Source organism: Hordeum vulgare, chromosome 6H (genome assembly GCF_904849725.1).
Source record: "Hordeum vulgare subsp. vulgare chromosome 6H, MorexV3_pseudomolecules_assembly, whole genome shotgun sequence".
In the NCBI taxonomy this organism is placed as follows: domain Eukaryota; kingdom Viridiplantae; phylum Streptophyta; class Magnoliopsida; order Poales; family Poaceae; genus Hordeum; species Hordeum vulgare.
The window spans coordinates 275,633,846-275,660,399 of record NC_058523.1 but is presented as its reverse complement, the minus strand read 5'-3'; positions in this window follow the sequence as shown (position 1 = coordinate 275,660,399).

The following is a 26,554-nucleotide window of genomic DNA, read 5'->3' as shown; positions in this document are numbered from 1 at the left end:
TAACCCTAAAACCGTGTCTGTCCAGAATCATCTTAGAGAAACTATACATAGCAAAGTTTGTACAATGATGCTAAAACTTTGCAGGCGTGCCTAATACCTCAAATGAGGGTTCCACACCAAAAATGGGATTTGTGGGACTTAGTTTGCCCACACTCCCTTTGGAAGGAACAAATCTACTCATATTGGAGTGTTTTCAAGTTTACAAAGCAAAACTTGTCCTTTGGAGCTCAAATTTGGTGAAACTCCATGGTTTACGACCAAACCCAAACATGTTAAGTTGCAACACCAGTGGTGGGGTGCAACCCCCTAAACCCACTGTCGAACACCTTCTGACAGATAGGAAAAAGCCACCTTAGCCACAGCTAAACCAAACTCCTTTGCTTCAAACTCTTAGATTAAGTGGCGAGCACCTGTATCTAACCCCAGTCAACTGGCCCCTCACTGGTTCAAAGTGGAAAGGCAAAAAACCCCAATTTAGATCTCAGTTCATGACTGACAGCACCAGTATTTCTTGCCTCCCTTGACCATCCAAAGATCCCATAAGAACCAAATGGCTAGCCACATCCCCAGCCAGTCCCAGGACATGCTAGACATGTCCAAAGTGCCTCAGAGCGCACCAGCATGCCGTGGCATGCCAAAACTGCGCTCTGGGCGTGCTACAGGGAGTCACCGAGGTGGGGGCAAAGCCCTCGGCCAGTTCCAGCCTCCCCTGAGATGTCCAACCTCTTCCCCGACAACCCTTCAGCATCGAGCAAGCCTCAGGGCCCCTCCTCTCCCACGCTAGGGCTCGCGCGACGCGTGCCCGCGTGCACCAGAACTGGCCAAGGTTGTGTGGCCACGAATGCTCGACTCCCCTCTCTCTCTCTGTTGCAGATGGTTCGGGCGGTCCAAAACCACGTCCTGAGACCGTGGTTTCGACCCCAGCCTCTCTCTGCACCCCCATGCGCGCCAGGTGAGTCACCGTCGCGGGCCTATAAATAGCCCTCCCCCTCGATCCAGCACCCCTCAGATAGATTCACCACAATCACTAGTATCTCCCTAGCCACCCCAGCAAACCAACAGAGCCCCGGTGCTCAAGATCGACCAAGGCCCCTCCACCTTGGAGCCCCGGTCGATCTCCGGCTACACGACGGCTCCTGCGCCCCTCGACCCACCAAACTAACCCTCTCGATCCCAGGAAGCTTTTCCCCAGCTCGCCCGAGCTTTTCCGTGTCTCTAGCTACTCCCTCGACCACCTCCCGAAATTCCTCCGCCACGGCCTCCTCGTCGCCAGCGAACCCCTGCCTCCCCGTCGTTGTTTCAACCACCAGCATGTAGGCGACAGTAAGGCGAACCCATTCATGTGTTCATTGGGGCATGAGCGCGTCGGCAACCTCGTCGGCGTTCTCCTCCTCCTCTCTGGCCGGAGGTAGGAGACGACCCCCGACAAGTATGCCCCACCTGTCGGTGGCCCAGCCTCCTCCCCCGCGCTGACCTCGGCCACTTACCGTAGGGCCCCGCGCGTCAAGTTCAAACCTGACGGCGCGCGCGCCTGGGCAGGCTGTCGGCTGGCCATGGGCCAGCCCAGCTCTGTGCCGAGCCAGGCCGGGAGTTAGCCTGTTTTTCTTTTAATTTTAAACCCTAGTTTCTAAGATTTTTATAAAAACGTTTAACCAGTGTAAAATATAATTCCTCCATTGTTATTCATTTAATAATGTGTAGTATTTAATGATATGTTTAGATGAATTTTTCCAATAACTATTCTATCTTATGTTAATAAAAAGGACTAAATTGGAATAGTTTTGCTTCTGTTTGGTTGATTTCAAAAACATTCCTTCAAGGAAAACTAAGGCAAATATTTTTTAAATGATACCTTAGATTTATCAGTAATAAAGAACATTTTTAAAATAACTTTGTGGAATGTTTCTGTGTGAGATATCTCTTATTTACTGTTTTATCGATGATAGAAAATCCGTGTGATGAGGGAATCGGAGCGAAAGACCTCGAAGACCCGGGATACTTAGATGACCAAGGCAAGCAGCCCTTTGACCATGACTGAGCATATGTTACATTGCATGTCAAAATATCAAGTTTTCTCGTTGCATATGATCATAAGTGTCGGTAATCATTTGATATGATTTTACCGAAGGCTCCCCCGGAGCACATGCATTGAGCTTGACCCTACCCCTTGAGGGTCATGCTAATACCATGTTGACAAGTAAATATAGAAGTAGTATTACCATGAGCATGTTGTTGTCATAAAGCAAGAGTTTATGAAAACCCTGTCGGGTGCCACTAATGCCCGAGGGTGATGATGAGTTAGGTGGTCACTTTTGGTGGAGTGATGCACCCGGTATTTGTGTGAGTATGGTTTCGGAAATGGGAATAGATTTATGATGTGTCGACCATCGCAACCTTACCAGTACGACCACGTTACCCCTTATGGGACGGGTCTATGTTGATTACTCTGGTCGGTGCTAGCAAAGAGCCACATTACTAGTGGCGGGAGTGATGTGTGGTCACTCTCGTGATGGGGTCGTGCCGGGTAGGACGACTATGCCATTTTTATGAGTTCCAGTCACACCGTTGGTCCCCGCATGGTTGGTACTTTCCAGAGTTGGTGCTCGTAAGACGTACAACATGTGGGTTGGGTACCAATCGAGTGGACCTCTTTGTCCAGTATCGTTAGGGGAAAGGCATTGATCGGGTACTTACCTCGGGTATGTGATATACCACGAGTCGTGGATGACACGGAAGTTTCCCAGATCTCGTGGTTCCAACGTAGTACCTCTGGAGAGTGTAAACTATTCGAATAGCCATGTCCACGGTCAAGGACAGTTGGGTAATCCTGCTTAAACTACGTCCAGTTATTTCCGCATAAACCAAAGTGTGTGTGAGTGTGTGTGTGTGTGTGTGTGCGTGGTGATGAGAAAGGTGTTGCTATGATAGCAATGATATGACCAAGTTCGGTGACTTGGCATATATGGTGAACCCAGATGGTTCAGCCCTCGACAGATATATTGATATCTGTAACCTGTTCATCAAGAGTAATTCTTTAACTTGATGCATATTCATGTTCATTCCACCCAGATGACTTATGCTAAAGATGCATGATATTGTTATCCTTCACTTTCATTGATTATATCATGGGCTATTTGTGAGTACATTCAAAGTAATCATTGGCTTGCCACTGGTTATGTTATTGACCAGACATGGAGGGACCGGAGTTTGGAGATGAGTACGTCTTCGGAGACACCCCTGCGAACTAGGACGCTTTCGAGACAGAATGCCTGTCGGTGTAGCCTTGATGGCATGGGCACCCGCTTAGCCCCTTTGTTTTCCGCTATTAGTGTATCTGAGTTATTGGCCTTAGGCCCTGTCTTGTGAACTTGAACCTTCGGTCATGTGTTGTAATAATCAGTACTTGGATGTAAGACTCTTTATTCGGTATCTATGTTCGGTGAGCATTGATCTCTGGGATCACTAAGCACAGCGATTCTTGACTAGTAAGTCGGGTTCCCCACAGAGCCGGTATCAGAGTCGTCCTGACTATAGGAAGCCTTAGGTAGCATGGGCGGTAGCCGAAACGACTAGTGCACATAGATTGACCCAAGAACCGCACCCACTAAATATTTCTAACCCTCTCCTCTACACCTTGTAGATGGCCGCCGTACCCGGGATGCTTCTGGAAACGGGCTTTCCTCTGCTTTTGAGCAACAGCCTTGAGAAGTGTCAAGTACGTCACACGCCCGTCTTTCTCTACCACGAACACTGGGTCAACGCCGACACCAAGGAGTATCACGTGGATGTGATAGTGAAGGCTAACGACTCCCCAACTAGCTGGTTCTTTGAAGGGCCACAAATGGAGGATCTGATGTTGGCCGTGGAGACTACAGCACGAGAGGCACTCGTGCGACTCCGCGACATCCTTCCTGAGATGGCGGACGAGCCAGCTACTCGTCACCTACCTTTTGTTAAAGATAAGGTAGACGGGAGTTGGACACTCAACCCCTCATCCGAGGACGGGACGCCATTGAGGTTTCAGACCTACTTCAGCCTCTCCTCAGACACCTTGACGCATCTTTTGATCAAGGAGTCGACTAGGATCCGCCAAGAGCTGCACCAAGTCAAGGACCTACTTCGTATGGAGAAGATGAAGAACCGCAAGGTGAAGAAAGAAGGAGCACCCGTAATATCACTTGGCTTTGCTTTCCGAGGAGGAATACCCCCGCTTTAGGCCGTTCCTCTTCCGAGTCGTCGTTTAACTGTAGAAGAGTACACCGAACTCTTCGCTACCTTGCCAACCAAGAGATGTCAAGATGGTCCGCTTCCTTCCCCTACTCCCTCAAGTAAGGGAAGCACTAATGAAGATGAAGATAGAGAGGAAGATGAAGATGAAGATCCCACGGAGCCGGCTTATGAGACCGCACAGTCGATCGCTTAGCAGCGTAGGATGTACCGAGCGTAGGAATTCTTGTATCAGGATCTTATGACCCCGGATGTTGTGTGAACCTGTTGGATGCGAGTCACATTCTGCCTTAAGCAGCTTGTGAGCAACTACATCACTTGTTTTAAACTTAATGCAGTAGTTGTTTTTTGAAAACCATTGTCATAAAAATCTTGCACACTAGCACAACACCAGACCCACTCTTTACTAGAACGTCATCCCTTTCGAGTACAACCAATTTGGCAAAATTGACCTGTCTACTCCGCTCACAGGACGGTGAATGCAACTCGCAACAGCACCTTCGGCAACCCCGGCTCTGCCTCTTCACGACAGCAGCAGGGAACCGGAGGGGAAGCTCAAGCTGGAGATCACCACGCGCAGCAAGACGATGTTCCATCGCCACCGCCTCCCCCTGAAAGCTTGACCATGGCTCAGTACCTTCAAGCTCTTTGAGAGGAGCGTCAAGCCAAAAATGCCGCTATCCGGCAGCTGGCTCAAACCTTGGTGAACCACCCGCCGCAGAACGGGAATGGCAAAGGTCGCTCAACTCTCTATGAGTTTATGCGGACTAAGCCACCCATATTCACGGAGACGACTGAACCCTTGGATGCCGATGATTGGATCCGCACTATTGAAAACCTTCTCGCGCTGGTCAAGTGCACTGATGACAATGAGAAAGTCCTCTATGCAACCCACTGTCTCGGAGGCACAGCCAGAGCCTGGTGGGATGGATTTCAGATCATGCGAGCCGGGCAAGTCATCACTTGGGCCGTGCTCAAGGATGGATTCCGCGCCGCTCACATTCCTCCGAGAATGATGACCATTAAGAAGCGAGAATTCCGAGCCTTAAGGCAAGGCAGTGGATCAGTCAAGGAGTATCTGCAGAAGTTCAACCTCCTATCAAGATATGGACCTCAAGACGTCAGCACTGAGGCTGCCAAAGTGGAACGCTTTATGGAAGGACTGCAGTAGTCACTCCAGTATCAGCTGGTTGTTTGTGAATGCCGGACCTTCAGTGACCTGGTTAATAAGGCTCTTATGTTGGAAGACAAGCATCGTGGAATGGACGACACGTAAGCGCAAGCTAATGTGTAGTGGAGGACCGATTAGCTCGAAACCACGACCATGGCAGTCAGCCCCGGCAAGACCCAACTATCAGAAGCAACAATACAAGCATCCAACATTCCGCCAGAATTACCAACCTCACCAGCAAATCAACACCAAGCCAGCAAGCACTCCGCCGAACAACGGTGGGGGCAAGACCAATCTTCCAGCGCAAGATACCTGTTTCGGGTGTGGACAACCAGGGCACTATTCCAGGCAGTGCCCCAACAAGAAACCCGATGCTCCGCGCCCCAATGCACCAAATCCAGGACAAGGAGCACCAGGCAGGAACAAGGCTCCCCGCAATCAGCAGTATCACAGCAAGGGGCGGATTAATCATATTTTCGCAGAAAAGGCACAGGAAGACCCGGACTGCATTCTAGGTACATTCCTTGTCAACTCTACCCCAGCAACAGTATTGTTTGATTGTGGTGCTTCGCATTCCTTTGTTACGCAAAAGTTTGCGGAAAAGTGTGGTCTAGAACCTACCTTGCTTTGTGGGCATATGGCAATTCAAACCCCGGGAGCAGTTTTGAGGACCAACCTAGGGTGTAGGAAGGTCGAAATAATTATCAATGGGACGAGCTTCTCAGCGGATCTTATTATGCTTAAGTCGCAGGGCCTAGAAGTAATTCTCGGTATGGACTGATTGGCCAAGCATCAGAGTATCTTGGACTGTGCTAACAGGGCCATTACCATGACAAGTGACCAAGGGGTCGAAGTCAACTATGTCTCTGAGCCAGTACCCACTCGAGTGCCACGAGTTAACAGCCTATCAGAGGAAGGACTCGACCGAGTGCCAATAGTTTGTGAATACCCGGACGTCTTTCCTGATGAGCTACCAGGGATGCCTCCTGACCGAGACATCGATTTCATCATCGAACTCATGCCCGGATCAAGGCCTATCTATAAGAAGCCTTACTGAATGGGATCCGAAGAGCTAGCGGAGTTGAAGAAGCAACTGGATGAGCAACTCAGGAAAGGGTTTATTCGTCCAAGTGCGTCACCTTGGGGATCACCTGTTCTCTTCGTGTCCAAGAAGAATGGGGCAATCCGACTTTGCTTCGATTACCATTCTCTCAATGAGGTCACGATCAAGAACAAGTATCCACTCCCCAAGATCGAAGACTTGTTCGACCAGCTAAATGGAGCCAAGGTATTCTCCAAGATCGACCTCCGATCTGGATATTACCAACTAAATATTTGACCCGAAGACATTCCGAAGATGGCATTTGTGACTCGGTACAGTCTGTACGAATGCACTGTCATGTCTTTTGGATTGACGAATGCCCCAGCTTACTTCATGTACCTCATCAATAAGGTATTCACGGAATACCTGGACAAGTTTGTCGTCGTATTCATTGACGACATATTAATCTTTTCCATGTCTAAAGAAGAGCATGAGCAACATTTGAGGTTAGTATTGGAAAAGCTTTGAGAGCACCAACTGTATGCCAAGTTCAGCAAATGTCAGTTGTGGCTGAACGAAGTTGGATTCCTGGGTCATACCATGACAGCAAGTGGATTGGCAGTTGATCCCTCTAAGATTACCACGGTAACCAACTGGGAATGGCCAATCGACGTGAAGGAAGTCATGAGCTTCCTCGGACTCGCGGGTTATTACCGCAAGTTCGTAGAAGGATCCTCCCGCATCGCGCGACCTATGACTCAGCTCTTGAAGAAAGGCAAGAAGTTCGAATGGACGCCAGAATGTGAGGCAAGATTCCAAGAGTTGAAGAAGAGGCTAACCACCGCCCCGATATTGGTCACTCCAGATATCAGCAAGGAGTTCGTGATATATTGTGATGCCTCAAGGACCGGGCTAGGTGGGGTTCTAATGCAGGATGGCAGAGTCGTGGCATACTTGTCACGGCAACAGCGCCCGCATGAGGAGAATTATGCCACCCATGATCTTGAGTTGGCAGTAGTAGTGCATGCCCTAAAGACATGGCGACATTACCTTCTGGGGAAGCAATGTGAAATATATACCGACCACAAGAGTTTGAAGTATATCTTCACCCAAAGGGAATTGAATATGAGCCAATGGAGATGGTTGGAGTTAATCAAGAACTACGACCTCACCATTCAATATCACCCCGGTAAGGCTAATGTGGTGGCCGATGCCTTGAGCCGGAAGACCAGCACCTTAAACGTCATGCTCAAGGAAAGGCAGCCCGCCTTATATGAAGAATTGGAGAACTTAGGATTGCAACTAGTGGAATCCGGATTCCTAGACAACCTCGAAGTCAAACCAACTCTAGAAGACGACATCAAGGGAGCCCAGAAGGGTCACAAGAGCATTGAAGGTATCAAGAAGAAGATTAAAGAAGGCTAGGCCCCAGGATTCTTGGAGGATGATCAAGGAGTGGTGTGGTTCGGGAAACGTTTATGCGTACCCAACAAGGCTGAACTTAAGGATCTGATCCTACGGGAAGCTCATGATACACCCTACTCCATCCACCCCGGTGGTACCAAGATGTATCAAGATCTCCGAGAAAAATTCTGGTGGCACGGCATGAAGAGGGAGATTGCGATGTATGTGGCCAAGTGCGATGTGTGCCAGCAAGTTAAGGCTGAGCATCAGCGACCCACAGGGCTGCTACAACCTCTCAAGGTGCCGGAAGGGAAGTGGGACAAGGTAGGGATGGATTTTATTACCGGCTTACCATGGTCTAGCAGGGGCCATAACTCGATATGGTTTGTTGTCGACCATTTGACAAAAGTGGCCCATTTCATCCCTGTCAACACCAATTATGACGGGAACAAGTTGGCTAGTCTCTATATTGAGCGTATAGTAAGCCTTCATGGAGTTCCCAAGGAGATTGTATCTGATCGGGGCACGCAGTTAACCTCATGGTTTTGGAGGGAACTTCAAGAGGCCCTAAGTACCAAGCTCTCTTTTAGCACCACCTTCCACCCGCAGACGGGAGGACAGACGGAAATGGTGAATCAGATACTCGAAGATATGCTCCGCGCATGCGTCCTAGCGCACGGAGCCAAGTGGGAAGACTGACTGTCATTCACTGAGTTTTCATACAACAACAGCTACCAGTCCAGTCTCCAGATGGCCCCGTTCGAAGTGTTGTACAGACGGAAATGCCGCACCCCATTCAACTGGTCTGAAACCGGAGACGGGCTGATTTTCGGACCAGAAGTTTTGCATAGGGCAGAAGAGAAGGTGCAATTAGTCCAAGAAAATCGGAAAGCAGCCAAGTCGCGACAAAAGAGTTATGCGGACTCTCGCTGTAGGGATGTGGAGTTCAATCTCGGAGACCTAGTGTACCTCCGTGTCACACCTCTCAAGGGAACCAAGCGTTTCCACGTTAAGCGGAAACTCGCTCCAAGGTTCATTGGGCCATTTAAGATCACGACAAGGCGTGGAGAGGTTGCTTATCAGTTGGAGTTACCTCCGGAACTTTCGGGTGTGCACAACGTCTTCCATGTGTCACAACTATTGAAGTGTCTCCAAGCACCAAGTCGTTCCGATCCTTACAAGGACATTGATCACCAGGCCATTGACCTTCAGTCTGATCTCACCTACCGCGAGAGGCCAATCCGCATTCTGGATGAAGCAGAGCGATGCACCAGAAGCCGCACCATCAAGTATTTCAAGGTTCAATGGAGCAATCACACCAAAGCCGAAGCTACATGGGAGCGTGAAGACTATCTCCGATCTAAGTTTCCAGACCTTTTTAGCACCTAGCTTAGGAATCTCGGGGACGAGATTCTTGTAAGGGGGATAGGTCTGTCAAACCCTGTTTTTGCTATCACTTGTCTGTATTGTGAAATTCTGAGCTTGTTAAAACTTTTTCAAAACTAATGTTGTGAGTGCCCTGATTGACATTGTATGCTTGTATGCTTGATCATGTGAGGATTTAAAACCCTAAATTCCTTTGGTATTGTACTGTTTTCCAAAAACCCTTGCTTATTGCTCACCAAAGTAAAATCACCTTGAGTTGCACTACATGTCCTTGCTAGAAAGCAATGCCTCTACTCATATTTGGTAATCTGATTTTAACCTATCTTTACATTTCAAAACCACAAAAATAATTATTTTTGTGATTATTTTCCTAATTAAATAACCTGTCCATTTCTAAGGCCGGAATTGGTATTCCAGCATGGAAAAATACTTTTCTGCTTTGGAAAAATCTGATTAAATTTAGAGATGATCAGAAGGACATATATTTTCGATACATAGGATTTAAAACCCCATTTTATATTATATTTATTGATTAAAACTATAAATCTATTTCTGTCTGTTTTGGTATTTTGAAATGTTCCAAAGGAAATATTCTCAATAAATTCCTAGAAAATTCCAGTGATATCCCTAAGCCTTGTTTGGTGTCCACATAAAGTTTCACCTTGATCAAAGGTGGATAAGGACCCCAAATAACCCTAAAACCCTGTCTGTCCAGAATCAAGTTAGAGCAACTCTATATAGCAAAGTTTGTCCAATGATGCTAAAACTTTGCAAGAGAGCCTAATACCTCAAATGAGGGTTCCACACCAAAAATGGGATTTGTGGGACTTAATTTGCCCACACTCCCTTTGGAAGGAACAAATCTTGTCATATTGGAGTGTTTTCAAGTTTACAAAGCTAAACTTGTCCTTTGGAGCTCAAATTTGGTGAAACTCCATGGTTTACCACCAAACCCAAACATGTTAAGTTGTAGCACCAGTGGTGGGGTGCACCCCCTAAACCCACTGTCGAACACCTTCTGACAGATAGGAAAAAGCCACCTTAGCCACAGCTAAACCAAACTCCTTTGCTTCAAACTCTTAGATTAAGTGGCGAGCACCTATGTCTAACCCCAGTCAACTGGCCCCTCACTGGTTCAAAGTGGAAAGGAAAAAAAACCCAATTTAGATCTCAGTTCATGACTGACAGCACCAGTATTTCTTGCCTCCCTTGACCAGCCGAAGCACCCACAAAAACCAAACAGCTAGCCACACCCCCATCCAGTGCCAGGACATGCTAGACACCTCCAAAGTGCCTCAGAGCGCACCAGCATGTCGTGGCATGCCAAAACTGCGCTCTGGGCGCGCTACAGGGAGTCACCGAGGTGGGGGCGACGCCCTCGGCCAGTTGCAGCCTCCCCCGAGATGTCCAACCTCTTCCCCGACAACCCTTCTGCGTCGAGCAAGCCTTAGGGCCCCTCCTCTCCCGCGCTAGAGCTCGTGCGACGTGTGCCCGCGCGCACCAAAACCAGCCAAGGTTGCGCGGCCACGAATGCTCGACTCCTCTCTCTCTCTCTCTCTCTCTCTGATGCAGATGGTTCGGGCGGTCCAAAACCACGTCCTGAGACCGTGGTTTCAACCCCAACCTCTCTCTGCACCCCCATGCATGCCACAATGAGTCACCGACGCTCCCTAATCTGCTCACCATCGCGGGCCTATAAATAGCCCTCCCCCTCGATCCAGCACCCCTCACATAGCTTCGCCGCGATCACTAGTATCTCCCTAGCCACCCCAGCAAACCAGCAGAGCCCTTGTGCTCGACATCGACCGAGGCCCCTCCGCCTCCGAGCTCCAGTCGATCTCCAGCTACACGACGGCTCCTGCGCCCCTCGACCCACCAAACTAACCCTCTCGATCCCAGGAATCTTTCCCCCAACTCGCCCGTGCTTTTCCGTGTCTCTAGCCACACCCTCGACCACCTCCCGAAACTCCTCCGCCACGGCCTCCTCGTCGCCGGCAAACCTGTACCTCCCCGTCGTTGTTTTAACCACCAGCAGGTAGGCGAAAGTAAGGCGAACCCATTCCTGTGGTCCTTGGGGCATGAGCGCGTTGGCAACCTCGTCGGCGTTCTCCTCCTCCTCTCTGGCCGGAGGTAGGAGACGACACCGACAGGTGTGCCCCACCTGTTGGTGGCCCAGCCTTCTCCCCCACGCTGACCTCGGCCACTGACCGCAGGGCCCCACGCGTCAGGTTCAAACCTGATGCCGCGCGTGCCTGGGCAGGTTGTCGGCTGGCCATGGGCCAGCCCAGCTCTCGGCCGAGCCAGGCCGGGAGTTAGCTTGTTTTTCTTTTAATTTTAAACCCTGGTTTCTAAGATTTTTATAAAATCATTTAACCAGTGTAAAAATATAATTCTTGCACTGTTATTCATCTAAAAATGTGTAGTATTTAATGATATGCTTAGATGAATTTTTCCAACAACTATTCTATCTTATGTTTATAAAAAGGACTAAATTGGAATAGTTTTGCTTCTGTTTGCTTGATTTAAAAAACATTCCTTCAAGGAAAACTAAGGCAAATATTTTTTAAATGATACCTTAGATTTATCAGTAATAAAGAACATTTTTGAAATAACTTTGTGGACTGTTTCTGTGTGAACTATTTCTTATTTACTGTTTTATCGACGATAGAAAATCCGTAGGACGAGGGAATCGGAGCGGAAGACCTCGAAGACCCCGGATAGTTAGCTGACCAAGGCAAGCAGCCCTTTGACCATGCCTGAGCATATGTTACATTGCATGTCAAAATAGCAAGTTTTCCCGTTGCATATGATCATAAGTGTCGGTAATCATTTGATATGATTTTACTGGAGGCTCCCTCGGAGCAAATGCATTGAGCTTGACCCTACCCCTTGAGGGTCATGCTTATACCATGTTGACAAGTAAAGATAGAAGTAGTATTACCATGAGCACGTTGTTGTCATAAAGCAAGAGTTTATGAAAACCCCGTCGGGTGCCACTAATGCCCGAGGGAGATGATGAGTTAGGTGGTTACTTTTGGTGAAGTGATGCACCCGGTATTTGTGTGAGTATGGTTTCGGAAATGGGCATAGATTTATGATGTGTCGACCGTCCCAACCTTACCAGTACGACAATGTTACCCCTTATGGGACGGGGCTATGTTAATTACTCTGGTCGGTGCTAGCAAAGAGCCACATTACTAGTGGCGGGAGTGATGTGTGGTCACTCTCGTGATGGGGTCGTGCCGGGTAGGACGACTATGCCATTTTTATGAGTTACAGTCACACCGTTGGTCCCTGCATGGTTGGTACTGTCTAGAGTTGGTGCTCGTAAGACGTACAACATGTGGGCTGGGTACCAATCGAGTGGACCTCTTTGTCTAGTATCGTCAGGGGAAAGGCATTGATTGGGTACTTACCTCGAGTATGTGATATACCGCGAGTCGTGGATGACACATAAGTTTCCCGGATCTCATGGGTCCAGCGTACTTCCTCTGCAGAGTGTAAACTATTTGAATAGCCGTGTCCACGGTCAAGGACAGTTGGGTAATCCTGCTTAAACTATGTTATGTCCAGTTATTTCCGCATAAACCAAAGTGTGTGTGAGTGTGTGTGTGTGTGTGTGTGGTGATGAGAAAGGTGTTGCTATGATAGCAATGATATGACCAAGTTCGGTGACTTGGCATATAGGGTGAACCCGGATGGTTCAGCCCTCGACAGATACATTGATATCTGTAACCTATCCTTCAAGAGTAATTCTTTAACTTGATGCATATTCATGATCATTCCACCCAGATGAGTTATACTAAAGATGCATGATATTGTTATCCTTCACTTTCGTTGATTATATCATGGGCTGTTTGCGAGTACATTCAAAGTACTCATTGGCTTGCCACTGGTTATGTTATTGACCAGACATGGAAGGACCGGAGTTTGGAGATGAGTACGTCTTCGGAGACACCCCTGCGAACTAGGACGCTTCTGAGTCAGAATGCTTGTCGGTACTAGCTTGATGGCATGGGTACCCGCTTAGCCCCTTTTGTTTTCCGCTATTAGTGTATCTGAGTGATTGGCCTTAGGACCTGTCTTTTGAACTTGACCCTTCGGTCATGTGTTGTAATAATCGGTACTTGGATGTAAGACTCTTTATTCGGTATCTGTGTTCGGTGAGCATTGATCTCTCGGATCACTGAGCACGGCGATTCTCGACTAGTAAGTCGGGGTCCCCACATAATTAATGAGGAAATTATGGATTTGCAGAAATTTTTCATGATTTAAATTGCTAATAACTAAATAAACGTGCATCGCATGTAAAAACTTTATATATGTAATATGTCCAAAAAACATTGTAGATTAATAATATCAAACTTTCATCAATGTTCAAAATGTTTAACTTGGTGTTTTCTTTTAATTTGGATTAATGTCATATTAAAACGGTTTGCTTAGTAACTGAATAACCATAGCTTAGATTAAAATCTTTCATATATGTAAATAAACTAGAAATCTATAGATTAACATGGTGGCATTTCTTTTGTTGTTTAACAACTCTAAATTTGTGTTATTGGCAGAATAATACTGAAACCTTAATTTGCATATGGGGACTTTCCGGGGCAATCTTATTGCACAACAATACTGAAACTCTAAAATTATGTTATAGGCAGAGTGCTGATGGTGATATTGAAACCTTAATTTTAGTTAATTTTAGAATTTCGGTATTGTTTTTCCTATAGCACTTTCCGGGGCGAGTGCTGATGCTGTTGGTCCTAAATAGAGCACTGTGCGGGGCCAACCCGAGGCAACTCGGGTGATTTCTATGAGGCCACTCTACGCATCCCTCATCCGGTAGTGTCCTGAGAAAGAGATACGCGCGACTCCTATTGGGATCTGGCCTATCGGGCGGTATTGCTGGATTTGTTTTACCCTTTTCGAACGTCTTGTGCAATAGGTTTTCGTGGATACCTCAGGCTACCTCGAGGTTGAGGTTTTCTATCCAAGGTAGCTTGTGATAGTTTGTGATGGACTAGTTGCAGCACTCCTCCAGGGTTAAATCTTTTGGAAAGCCGTGCGCGCAGTTATGTGGCAACTTGGAAACTTTGTTTAACACCCGATCATAGCAAACTTGAAGTAAACTCAATTAAAGTATGCCAACTGTGTGCGTAACCGTGACTATCTCTTCTCGTGAGATCTAAATCCAATAGTGGACACAGTGGGGTTATGTGTGACTACTAAGTAGGAGTTCAGGAACATTTCTTGATCTTTATTAGTTCACATCCATTTATGCGTAGATCATCCCTCTCTTATTCTTGCACGCATAAGTTAACCACTCAAACAAATGCTTAGTCCTTGTTGCAGCCTCACCACTTAACCATACCTCACCCATTAAGCTTTGCTAGTCTTGATACCTTTGTAAATGACTTTGATGTGTCTGTGTGGCTCACATATTACTACAAAAATAGTTGCAGGTACAGGTAAAGTGATACTTTGACGTGAGCACAATGATTTTTCTATTTGGAGTTTCTTCTTCTTCATCAATCTAGGCTGGGTTCCAGGCTGGCAACCTGGGATGGCAAGCATGGATGTCGTTTTATTGTTTGATTTCGTCCGTAGTCGGACCCTGCTCTTCTACATGGTGACTGAAGGTATTGTTGTATTGTGATGTTCAGGGTTTAACTTGTGGCGAGTGTAATCCAATTTCATTTACTCATCTCTCGTATACATGTACTTGTAACAATATCCATTCTTTCAAAACGACGAGATGTGCTTCTATCCACGTCGAGGCCCTCGAGCCAAAATAAGGATAGGATTGCATCTTGGGCATTACACATATCAAACCTGACATTTGAGGAGCAAGACCACGACGTGAACAACTACGTCACCAAACTTCACTTCTTCGACGAAAAAAAAGCCATGCGCCAATCATAAGATGTCTTGAATGACCGCATCGAGCAACTTGCTAGTGATTTGTGCGAATCTGAGGTGCGTACGAGGGGCTACCTCAACAACAAGCTATCAATCCACATGGACGAGATCCACACTTTGATGGTGAACTACACATCCTCAATATCTACATCGTCAAGGTGGTGCCACTCAAGTCGCCACTCATTCGAGTACTCATTTGGTGCAAGTCCACCAAGAGCTCGACATCAACATTGTGATGATCGTCGCGACCATCGTGAGTCGAACAATCCTTTCCATGGGAATGGGTCACAAGATCGACTTCATGAGCAAGAACGACATCACCAACAAGAACAAGAACGCCTACAATAATGACGCGAAGGAGAATGTCGATGTGAGGAACAAGCACTTGAAGCACAATGTGCCCTTCGTGATGCAACACATGCCTTGGAAGAAAGCAACTGCCAAATGCACAAAGAACAAGAAGCACTCCGACGTTAACGTTAAGAGGAAGCCAAGCGCCAAGAGGGGCACCAATAATGAAGGAATAGGGTGCGAGAACCGTGACAACACCCTCGAGCTAATCACGTTGATCCCAATGATGAAGAGGCCCCAAGGCAAGACCATCATCAACTCGATAACAAGAATGATGACCCTTCTCCAAGAAAAGCACATCATCAACCAAATCAAAATGATGAACAATGCTTCGGCAAGCTCAAGTCCACCATGCCTAAGTTTTCCGGAAGCAACGATCTCGAAGACTATCTCTCATGGGCACTCAAGGTTGACAAAATATTCCATCTACACAACTTTGACGAAGAAAATAAGATCGACATGGATTCACTTGAGTTCCAAGACTATGTGCTCATTTGGTGGGAATAAGTGATCAAGCAAAGAAGAGAAAAGGGTGAACCTCCTATAACCACTTGGGCGCAAATGAATTATCTCATGAGAGCTCGCTTCTTGCCATCCCACTAGAATCTTGATCTCTTCAAGAAGCTACAACTACTCAATAAAGGCACCAAGTCGGTATAAGAGTACTACTAAGAGATGGAAACGACCATGATTTGAGCAAATGTCAAGGAAGATGATGAGAACAATGGCGCACTTCTTGAATGGTCTCAATTACCAAATCAAGAAAATTGCGAACTTCCAACCCTACTCCAACTTACTCGAGCTAGTGCATCAAGCATTAAAGGCAGAATGCCAAGTCCAAGATGACTACAAGTACCCCAAATTCTCTTCCAATACCTATGACTCAAGTGCACAAGCTTCTCCGACTATGACGCCTTCAACTATGAAAGCTACAATGACTACCAATGGCAAGTAAAAATTCAAGAAAATAACGACATCATCAAGTGGCCCTCCTACTACAAAAAACTACAAGCCAAGAGCTTCATCCTATACATCAACACCAGATGCTACCGCTAAATCAAGATCCATCAAGTTCTTCACGTGCCAAGGTCGTGGCCACAAGACATTCGAGTGTCCAACAAGATGCACAATGATCCTTCAAGATGACATCACATATGACTCTATGAGTGACAACGAGATGGAAGCTTTAGAGCACCTTGCCATGCACCGACAAGTCAATGAAGATGAAGATGTGCAAATCAATTGTGACAATGATCTGAGTCCCGACCTTGTTGTTTCCAAGGTTTTGACTCTTCAACGACAAGAAGATGTGGACCAACGTTGCCACATTTTCCATACAAAAATGGGCATCCAAGGAAAATCTGTCAAGGTAATCATTGACTGTGGAAGTTGACACAATTTGGTAAGTGAAGACCTTTGTTCCAAGCTACAATTGGTCAAGAAGAAACACTCACACCCCTACAAGGTTCAATGGCTTAGTGATTCCGTCACACTCCAAGTCGACCACACCATGCAAGTATCTTTCTAGATCGGCACATATGAAGAAACTTTGGAGTGTGATGTGGTTCCCAAGTCTCTTTGTCACCTTCTTCTTGGAAGACCTTGGCAATTCGACCGTGGCGTCATCCACAATGGTCAGACCAATCACTATAGCTTCAAGATGAAGGGCAATAAATACGTGCTTCGACCAATGTCTTCAAGTCAAGTGACCACCAATAAGAAAGCTTCATCCCATCGCGGAGATAAAAGTTAGAGAGGGATCCACATAAAAGAGAGTGAGCGCCACAACTCTAGAGGAGCATGCTAAACATGTTGGGGAAGTATTGGAAGTTCTTAGGAAAGAGAAACTTTATGAAAACATGGGAAAATACACTTTTGGTTTTGTCAAGCTTGTTTTCCTAGGTTTTTTGGTCTCTTCTAAGGGTGTCCAAGTTGATGAAACTAAGATTGAAGCTATTAAAACTTGGTCCACACCTACAAAATTGGAGCAAGTGCATAGTTTCCTTGGACTAGCCGGCTTTCACCAATGCTTTGTTAAGGACTTTAGCATGATTTGCATCTCCTCTACATGCCTTGAGAAAGAAGAACGCAACCTTTGTTTGGGGACCATCGCAAGACACTGCATTCCATGAGCTTAAAAACTTGATTACTCATGCACCATTACTAACATTGCCCAATTTTGAGAAAACTTTTGAAGTGCATTGTGACGCTAGTGTAATGGCATGGGTTGCGTGTTAATGCAAGAGAAACGCCAAATTGCGTACTTTAGTGACAAACTTTGCGGTGCTCAGCTTAAGTACCCCATCTATGATAAAGAACCGCATGCTTTGGTGTGAGTCTTACATGTTTGGGAGCATTATCGCTATCCACGTGAATTTGTCATTCATATCGATCATGAAACTCTCAAGTATCTTAAGAGTCAAACTAAATTGAACAAACATCATGCTAAATGGAGTGAATTCATCGAGTATTTTTCTTATGTCATCAAGTACATTACGGGTAAAGAAAATGTTTTGGGGGGTGCTCTTTCCCGCAAATGCATGCTCATTACTCAACTCGAATTGAATGGCATTGGTTTTAAGCATATCAAAGATTTGTATGAGCATGATGTTTCCTTTGCTACCCCATATGCTAAGTGCCAAGTTAAACCTTGTTGGGAGAACTATTACATGAAACATGGCCATCTTAGGTGCACTAACAAACTTTGTATACCCCGAATCTTCTCTTTGTTTGTCTCTTTTGCAAAAGGCTCACGGTGGACGACTTATGGATCACTTTGGATGTGACAAGACATATGCCACGCTCTTCAACAAGTATTTTTGGCCAAAGATGTTTCATGATGTTGCACGCTTCACCAACCGATGTTGTACATGTCGCAAAGCTAAGTCAAAAGCTCAATCTAATGGGTTATACATGCCACTTCCAATAAGTATTCAACCTTGGGAAGATATAAGCATGGCCTTTGTGCTTGGTTTGCCACGAACAAAAATGGACATGTTTCCATGTTTGTTGTTGTGGATCGCTTTTCCAAAATGGATCATTTCATTCCATTTCACAAGATTGATGATGCTTCACATGTTGCAACTTTCTTTTATAGGGACGTCTTGAGACTACATGGAGTCCCCAAGACCATTGTGTTGGACCGTGACGTCAAGTTCCCTAGATAATTCTGGAATACGTTATGCGCCAAACTCAGAATGAAGCTCCGATTCTCATCGGCCTACCATGCACAAACAGATGACCAAATGGACGTCACCAACTAGATGCTATCAATGCTTCTTCGCGTGTTGATCAAGAAGAATCTGAAGAAATGAGAAGATTGTCTCCCCATCGCTAAGTACGCCTACAATCGCGTGCAAAACTTCACCACTGCGAAGTCTCCATTCGAGGTGGTCTATGGATTCAACCCATTGTCCCCATTGGACATACTTTCGCTACCACTCCAAGAGTGTGTCAACATGTATGCAAGGGAAAGGGCAAGCTATATAGAGAAGATGCATGAAGATACAAGGCACACGATCAAACATTAAGTGGAATGAGTCACCATGAAGCATAAAATTTAAAGCACATATGCTCCCTTGGTGATTTTGGTAATTCATGACAACATACATTGTCTCTTGGACTAATACTCTTACATAGTTTATTTCACATATAGTCCACGGAGAGGATTGGCTATTGTTTCTGAGGAGAAGCCCCAAGGAAGGAAAGGAATAGGATTGGACAAGCTTCAAGCTTCAAGGCTCTACATTTTATATTTTGTAAGAAATCACACTTGAGTCCATAGAAAAATCCAATACTATTAAAAGTGGATGAGGTGACTATGATGATCTGGTTTCTCAAGTGCTTAGAGTTGGCCACCAAAAATACTCATGAAATTCTCCAACAAATGTTTTGTCCATGCTCCATTCAGACCTACCGAATTTTACATCAGACACATCTCATGCCAAACCCTAGAGTCTCGGTACCACCAAGTTCCACTTCGGTGCAACCGAAATCAGTGCCCTGACTCTGTTAACCAACTTGTTAAAATCGGAATTTATGAGTTTTGAGAAGCAGTCGCACTGAGTTGAGGAAACTGACTAGGTCAGCAAAAATTGATACCACCGAGATTCATATATCTGTCTCACACGGGACGGAGCTAGAAAATAGAGATAGGGGGCAAGAACTAGAAGTGTAAAAATCATAGGATAGACATATAATATAAGGAATATTGGAAGATCTAGGGTTAATTTCATATGTGCTATGTTCACCCAGCCAACCAACGACACGCCAAAAACTTTGTGGCGGGAGGACGACCAACGCCTCAGTGGAAAAATTGGTTTTGTAAACGGGATGAGGTAATGGAGCTAGGTAGACCCAAACATTCCGATCACAACCAAATATTTGGTCTGGCATTTCGGGGCTCTGATCCAAACAGGTCCTAAATAATCAAGGATTACAGCTAGTAATTCTAAATTTTAATTTTAAAACAGAATCAAAGATCGAAATTTTATAGATAGTTGTTAATGTGTGTAGTTCTAAGACTACACTTCTACTATTTGTAAGACACGGATGAATCCGATGCTGAAAATAAACTAATCATTATTATCATTTGGTCAAGCTTATTTGTGCGGCCAGCTGCTACTTCTCGAGCTTGCGTTGGTTTTTCCCTTGAAGAGGAATGGGTGATGCAGCCAAAGTAGAAATAAGTATTTCCCTCAGTTTGAGAACCAAGGTATCAATCCAGTAGGAGTATCAAGATGAGGCACCAATGAACCTACGCAAAAACAAACAAACTTGCATCCAACGCGATAAAGGGGTTGTCTAGACCTTGACGATTACATGCAAGGTGAGATCTGATAGTGATGAAAGGTAAATAGATAAAAGTGCAGCAAGGTATTTTTGGTGTTTTTGTATGTAGATCTGAATATATGATGTGTAAAATAGACCCAGGGGCCATAGTGTTCATCAGAGGCTTCTCTCATGATAGCAAGTATTACGGTGGGTGAACGAATTACTGTCGAGCAATTGATAGAATCGCGCAAAGTCGTGACGATATCTAAGGCAATGATCATACATATAGGCATCACGTCCGAGACAAGTAGACCGATACTATCTGCATCTACTACTATTACTCCACACATCGACCGCTATCCAGCATGCATCTAGTGTATTAAGTTCATAACAAATAGAGTAACGCCTTAAGCAAGATGGCATGATGTAGAGGGATAAATTCATGCAATATAATATAAACCCCATCTTTTTACCCTTGATGGCAACAACACGATGCGTGCCTCGCTACCCCTTCTGTCACTAGGTGAGGACACCGCACGGTATGAACCCAAAGCCAAGCACTTCACCCATTGCAAGAATTATAGATCAAGTTGGCCAAACGAAACCCATAACTCGAACAGAATTACAAGGATACGAAATCATGCATATAAGAAATCAGAGGAGACTCAAATAATATTCATAGATAATATGATCATAAATCCACAATTCATCGGATCTCGACAAACACACCGCAAAAGAAAGTTACATTGGATAGATCTCCATGAAGACCATGGAGAACTTTGTATTAAAGAAGCAAGAGAGAGAAGAAGCCATCTAGCTACTAGCTATGGACCCAAAGGTCTGTGGTGAACTACTCACGCATCATCGCAAAGGCAATGGTTTTGATGAAGAAGCCCTCCGTGTCCGAATCCCCCTCCGGCAGGGCACCAGAACGGTCCCCAGATGGGATCTCGCGGAGACAGAAGATTGCGGCGGTGGAAAAGTATTTTCGTGGCTCTCTCTGGAGGTTTCGGGATTTTAGGGGATTTATAGGTGAAAGTGGTAGGGCAAAGGAGGCAAGGGGGCCCACGAGCCTGCTAGGCGCCCCCCTAGGGTGCGCCTAGGGGGCTCGTGACCTCCCACGAGACCTCCTGCCTTGGTTCTCAAGTCTTCTGGGTATCTTCTGTTATGGAAAAAATCATCCCGTGGGTTTTATTCCGTTTGGACTCCGTTTAATATTCTTTTCTGAAAAAGGTCAAAAACACGGAAAAAACAGAAACTGCCACTAGGCACTGAGTTAATAGGTTAGTCCCAAAAATGATATAAAATGGCATATAAATGCGTATAAGACATCCCAAATTGATAATATAATAGCATGGAACAATCAAATATTATAGATACGTTGGAGACGTATCAAGCATCCCCAAGCTTAACTCGTGCTCGTCCTCGAGTAGGGAAGTGATAAAGACCGAATTTTTGATGTGGAATGCTACCTAACATATTTGTTCTTTGTAACTTCTTTATTGTGCCATGAATGTTCGGATCCATAAGATTCAAAAAAATAGTTTAATATTGACATGAAAACAATAACACTTCAAGCATACTAGCAAAGTAATCATGAACTTTTGAAATAACAAGGCCAAAGAAAGTTATCCCTACAAAATCATATAGTCTAGCTATGCTCCATCATCCCCACACAAAGAATTTAGATCATGCACAACCCTCGTATTGGCCAAGTAATTGTTTTCGCACTCTTACTTTCTCAACTTTTTCAACTCTCACGCAATACATGAGCGTGAGCCATGGATATAGCAATGTAGGTGGAATAGAGTGTGGTGGAGGTTCTGAGGCAAAAAGGAGGAGATGGTCACATCGACTCGGCATATCAATGGGTTATGGAGATGCCCATAAATAGATATCAATGTGAATGAGTAGGGATTGCCATGCAACGGATGAACTAGAGCTATATGTGTATGAAAGTTCAAAAAGAAAACTAGTGGGTGTGCACCCAACTTGCTTGCTCACGAAGAACTAGGGCAATTTTGAGGAAGCCCATCATTGAAATATACATGCCAAGTTATATAATGAAAATTCCCACTAGTATATGAAAGTGACAATATATGAGACTCTCTATCATGAAGATCATGGTGCTATTTTGAAGCACAAGTGTGGAAAAGATAGTAGCATTGTCCCTTCTCTCTTTTTCTCTCATCATTTTTTTTGTTTGGGCTCTTTGGCCTCCCTTTTTTCATTTTTTTTGGTGGGCATCTTTGGCCTTTTTTTTTATTTCCTGACATGGGACAATGCTCTAATAATGATGGTCATCACACTTTTGTTTACTTACAACTCAATACATAGAACAATAATGACTCTATATGAAATGCATCTGGCAGTGTACCGGGATGTGCAACGATCTAGCTTAGCGTATGACGCTGAAACATCTCGCTAGCTATCTTATGATAATGCAATGGCAAAATGAAAATGACGACACATGTCATGAGACGGAACGGTGGAAGTTGCATGGCAATATATCTCAGAACGGCTATGAAAATGTCGTAATAGGTAGGTATGGTGGCTGTTTTGAGGAAGGTATATGGTGGGTTTGTGCACCGGCGAAAGTTGTGCGGCACTAGAGAGGCTAGCAATGGTGGAAGGTGAGAGTGCATCTATACCATGGACTCACATTAGTCATGAAGAACTCATATAGTTATTGCGGAAGTTTTATTAGTAATCGAAACAAAGTGCTAAACGCATACTCCTAGGGGAAGGGTTGGTAGGTGTTAACCATCACGCGATCCGGACCGCCACACAAAGGATGACAATCAATAAATCAATTATGCTCCGACTTCCTAACATAGCGGTTCACCATACGTGCATGCTACGGGAATCACTAACCTCAACACAAGTATTTCTAGGTTCAAAACACCCTACTAACATGACTCAAATATTACCATATCCATATCTCAAAACTAATAGTGAGGAATCAAACTTCTCTTACTAATCAATGCACTTGAATATGAAAGTTTTTATTATATCCTCTTTGGATGCTTATCATATTTAGGACTAATTTCATAGAACACGCCAATTACCAAGTTACTTAGAGAGAGCACTCTCAAAATGATATAAGTGAAGATCGAGAGTTTTTATTTCTACAAAATATGACACCGCCGTGCTCTAAAAATATTTAAGTAAAGCACTAGAGCAAAATCAGCTAGCTCAAAAGATATAAGTGAAGCTCATGGGAGGTAAATTGCCTAGCTCAAAAGATATAAGTGAAGCTCATTGAGTATTCTAACAAATTCACGATGAGTGCATGTCCCTCTCAAAAAGGTGTACAGCAAGGATGATTGTGCTAAAACAAAAAGCAAAGACTCCTATAATACACGACGCTCCAAGCAAAACACATATCATGTGGTAAATAAAAAATATAGCTCCAAGTAACATTACCGATGGATTGAAGACGAAAGAGGGGATGCCTTCCCGGGGAATCCCCAAGCTTAAGCTTTTTGGTGTCCTTTAATTTGTCTTGGGATGACTTGGGAATCCCCAAGCTTAAGCTCTTTCCACTCTTTATTCCATTGTCTATAAGAACATCACCCAAAACTTGAAAACTTCACAACACAAAACTTAAACAAAAACTCGTGATATCATTAGCATAGGAAAACAAACCACCAACTTTTTAGGTACTGTAGTAAACTTGATTTCCATTTAGATTGATGTTATATTACTGCATTCTCACTTCTCCATGGCTCGTGCCCCCGATACTAACCATAGTTTCATCAAAATAAGTAATCAACAAAACAAAAACAGAATCTGTCAAAAACAGACCAGTCTGTAGCAATGTGTATATTTTGTATACCTATGCTATTCCACAAATTATGAAAATTAGGGCAATTTGCATATAAATCAGAAGCAAAAATAATAAACTCAAAAGCTCTTTCTGGATAGGAATTAAAAATAATTTAGTGCGCACAAAGTTTCTGTCTTTTTCAGCATGATTAAACAACTATCACCAAAACTAATCATAAAGGTTCTACTTGGCACAAACACTAATTGAAACATAAAAACACAATCATAACAGAATCATGATGGTGTCGACTCAACAAAACATAAAGTGAAAAGCAAAAATAATTATATTCATTGGGTTGCCTCCCAACAAGCGCTATCGTTTAACTCCCCTAGCTAGGCTTAACGATTTCAATGATGCTCACATAAAAAGTACTAGTTGAGATATGCAAAAGAGCATCATGAATGAAAAAAAACACGTTTAAGTCTAACTCACTTCCTATGCAGAGGGATTTTCTGAGCAAACAATTTATGGGAACAAGAATTAACTAGCATAGGAAGGCAAAACAAGCATAACTTCAAAACGTTGAACACATAGAGAGGAAGCTTGATATTATTGCAATATGTAAAAGCATATGTTCCTCTCTCATAGTAATTTTCAGTAACATCATGAAGGAATCTTACAATATAACTATCACACAAAGCATTCTTTTCATGATCAATTATGGCATAAGGGTCATCACCAAAACATGGGAAACAAACAATATCATCTTCATCAAGCATAGCATCCCCAAGCTTGTGGTTTTGCATATCATTAGCAGCATAGATATTCAGAGAATTCATACTAACAACATGGCAATCATGTTTTTCATTCAAGCAGATATCATGAACCACTTTATAATTTTCTTCTTTCAACACTTCATAAAAAAAATAGATTCATGATTTTCAAACAAAACTCCATAGAGATAGTCAAGTGCCTCAACTCACTAGCAAATTGTTCATCATAATTTGGTATTTTGAAATGATTAGCAAGTGGATGAGGATCCATATCAATAGATTTTTAGCAAGCGAAGATGCAAGCAAATAGCAGGCACATGGCAACACAAGCAAACAAAAAGCAAGCAAAAGAAAGAGCGAACGAAAAAGGCAAATGGCAAATAATGTAAATGCAAGAGATGAGTTTGCAATAGGTACTTGGAAGATATGCTTCACTTGAATACTCCCCGACAACGGCGCCAGAAACTCTTCTTGCTACTTCTCGAGCTTGCGTTGTTTTTTCCCTTGAAGAGGAAAGGGTGATGCAGCAAAGTAGAAATAAGTAGTTCCCTTAGTTTGAGAACCAAGTATCAATCCAGTAGGAGTATCAAGATGAGGTACCAATGAACCTGCACAAAAACAAACAAACTTGCACCCAACGTGATAAAGGGGTTGTCAATCCCTTCACGATTACTTGCAAGGTGAGATCCGATAGTGATGAAAGTTAAATAGATAAAAGTGCAGAAAGGTATTTTTGGTGTTTTTGTATGTAGATCTGAATATATGATGTGTAAAATAGACCCGGGGGGCAGAGTGTTCACTAAAGGCTTCTCTTATGATAGCAAGTACTACGGTAGGTGAATGAATTACTGTCGAGCAATTGATAGAATCGCGCAAAGTCATGACGATATCTAAGGCAATGATCATACATATAGGAATCACGTCCGAGACAAGTAGACTGATACTGTCTGCATCTACTACTATTACTCCACACATCGACCGCTATCGAGCATGCATCTAGTGTATTAAGTTCATAACAAACAGAGTACTTCCTTAAGCAAGATTACATGATGTAGAGGGATAAATTCATGGAATATGATATAAAACCCATCTTTTTACCCTTAATGGCAACAACACGATGCGTGCCTCGCTACGCCTTCTATCACTAGGTGAGGACACCGCACGGTATGAACCCAAAACAAAACACTTCTCCCATTGCAAGAATTACAGATCAAGTTGGCCAAACGAAACCCATAACTCGAAGAGAATTACAAGGATACGAAATCATGCATATAAGAAATCAGAGGAGACTCAAATAATATTCATAGATAATCTGATCATAGATCCACAATTCATCGGATCTTGACAAACACACCGCAAAAGAAAGTTACATCGGATAGATCTCCATGAAGATCATGGAGAACTTTGTATTGAAGATCCAAGAGAGAGAAGAAGCCATCTAGCTACTAGATATGGACCCAAAGGTCTGTGTTGAACTACTCACGCATCATCGGAGAGGCAATGGTGTTGATGAAGAAGCCCTCCGTGTCCGAATCCCCCTTCGGCAGGGCACCAGAATGGTCCCCAAATGGGATCTCACTGAGACAGAAGCTTGCGGCGGCGGGAAAGTATTTTCGTGGCTCTCTGTGGAGGTTTCGGGATATTAGGGGATTTATAGGCGAAAGAGGTACGACAAAGGAGGCAAGGGGGCCCATGAGCCTGCTAGGCGCCCCCCTAGGGCGCGCCTAGGGGGCTTGTGACCT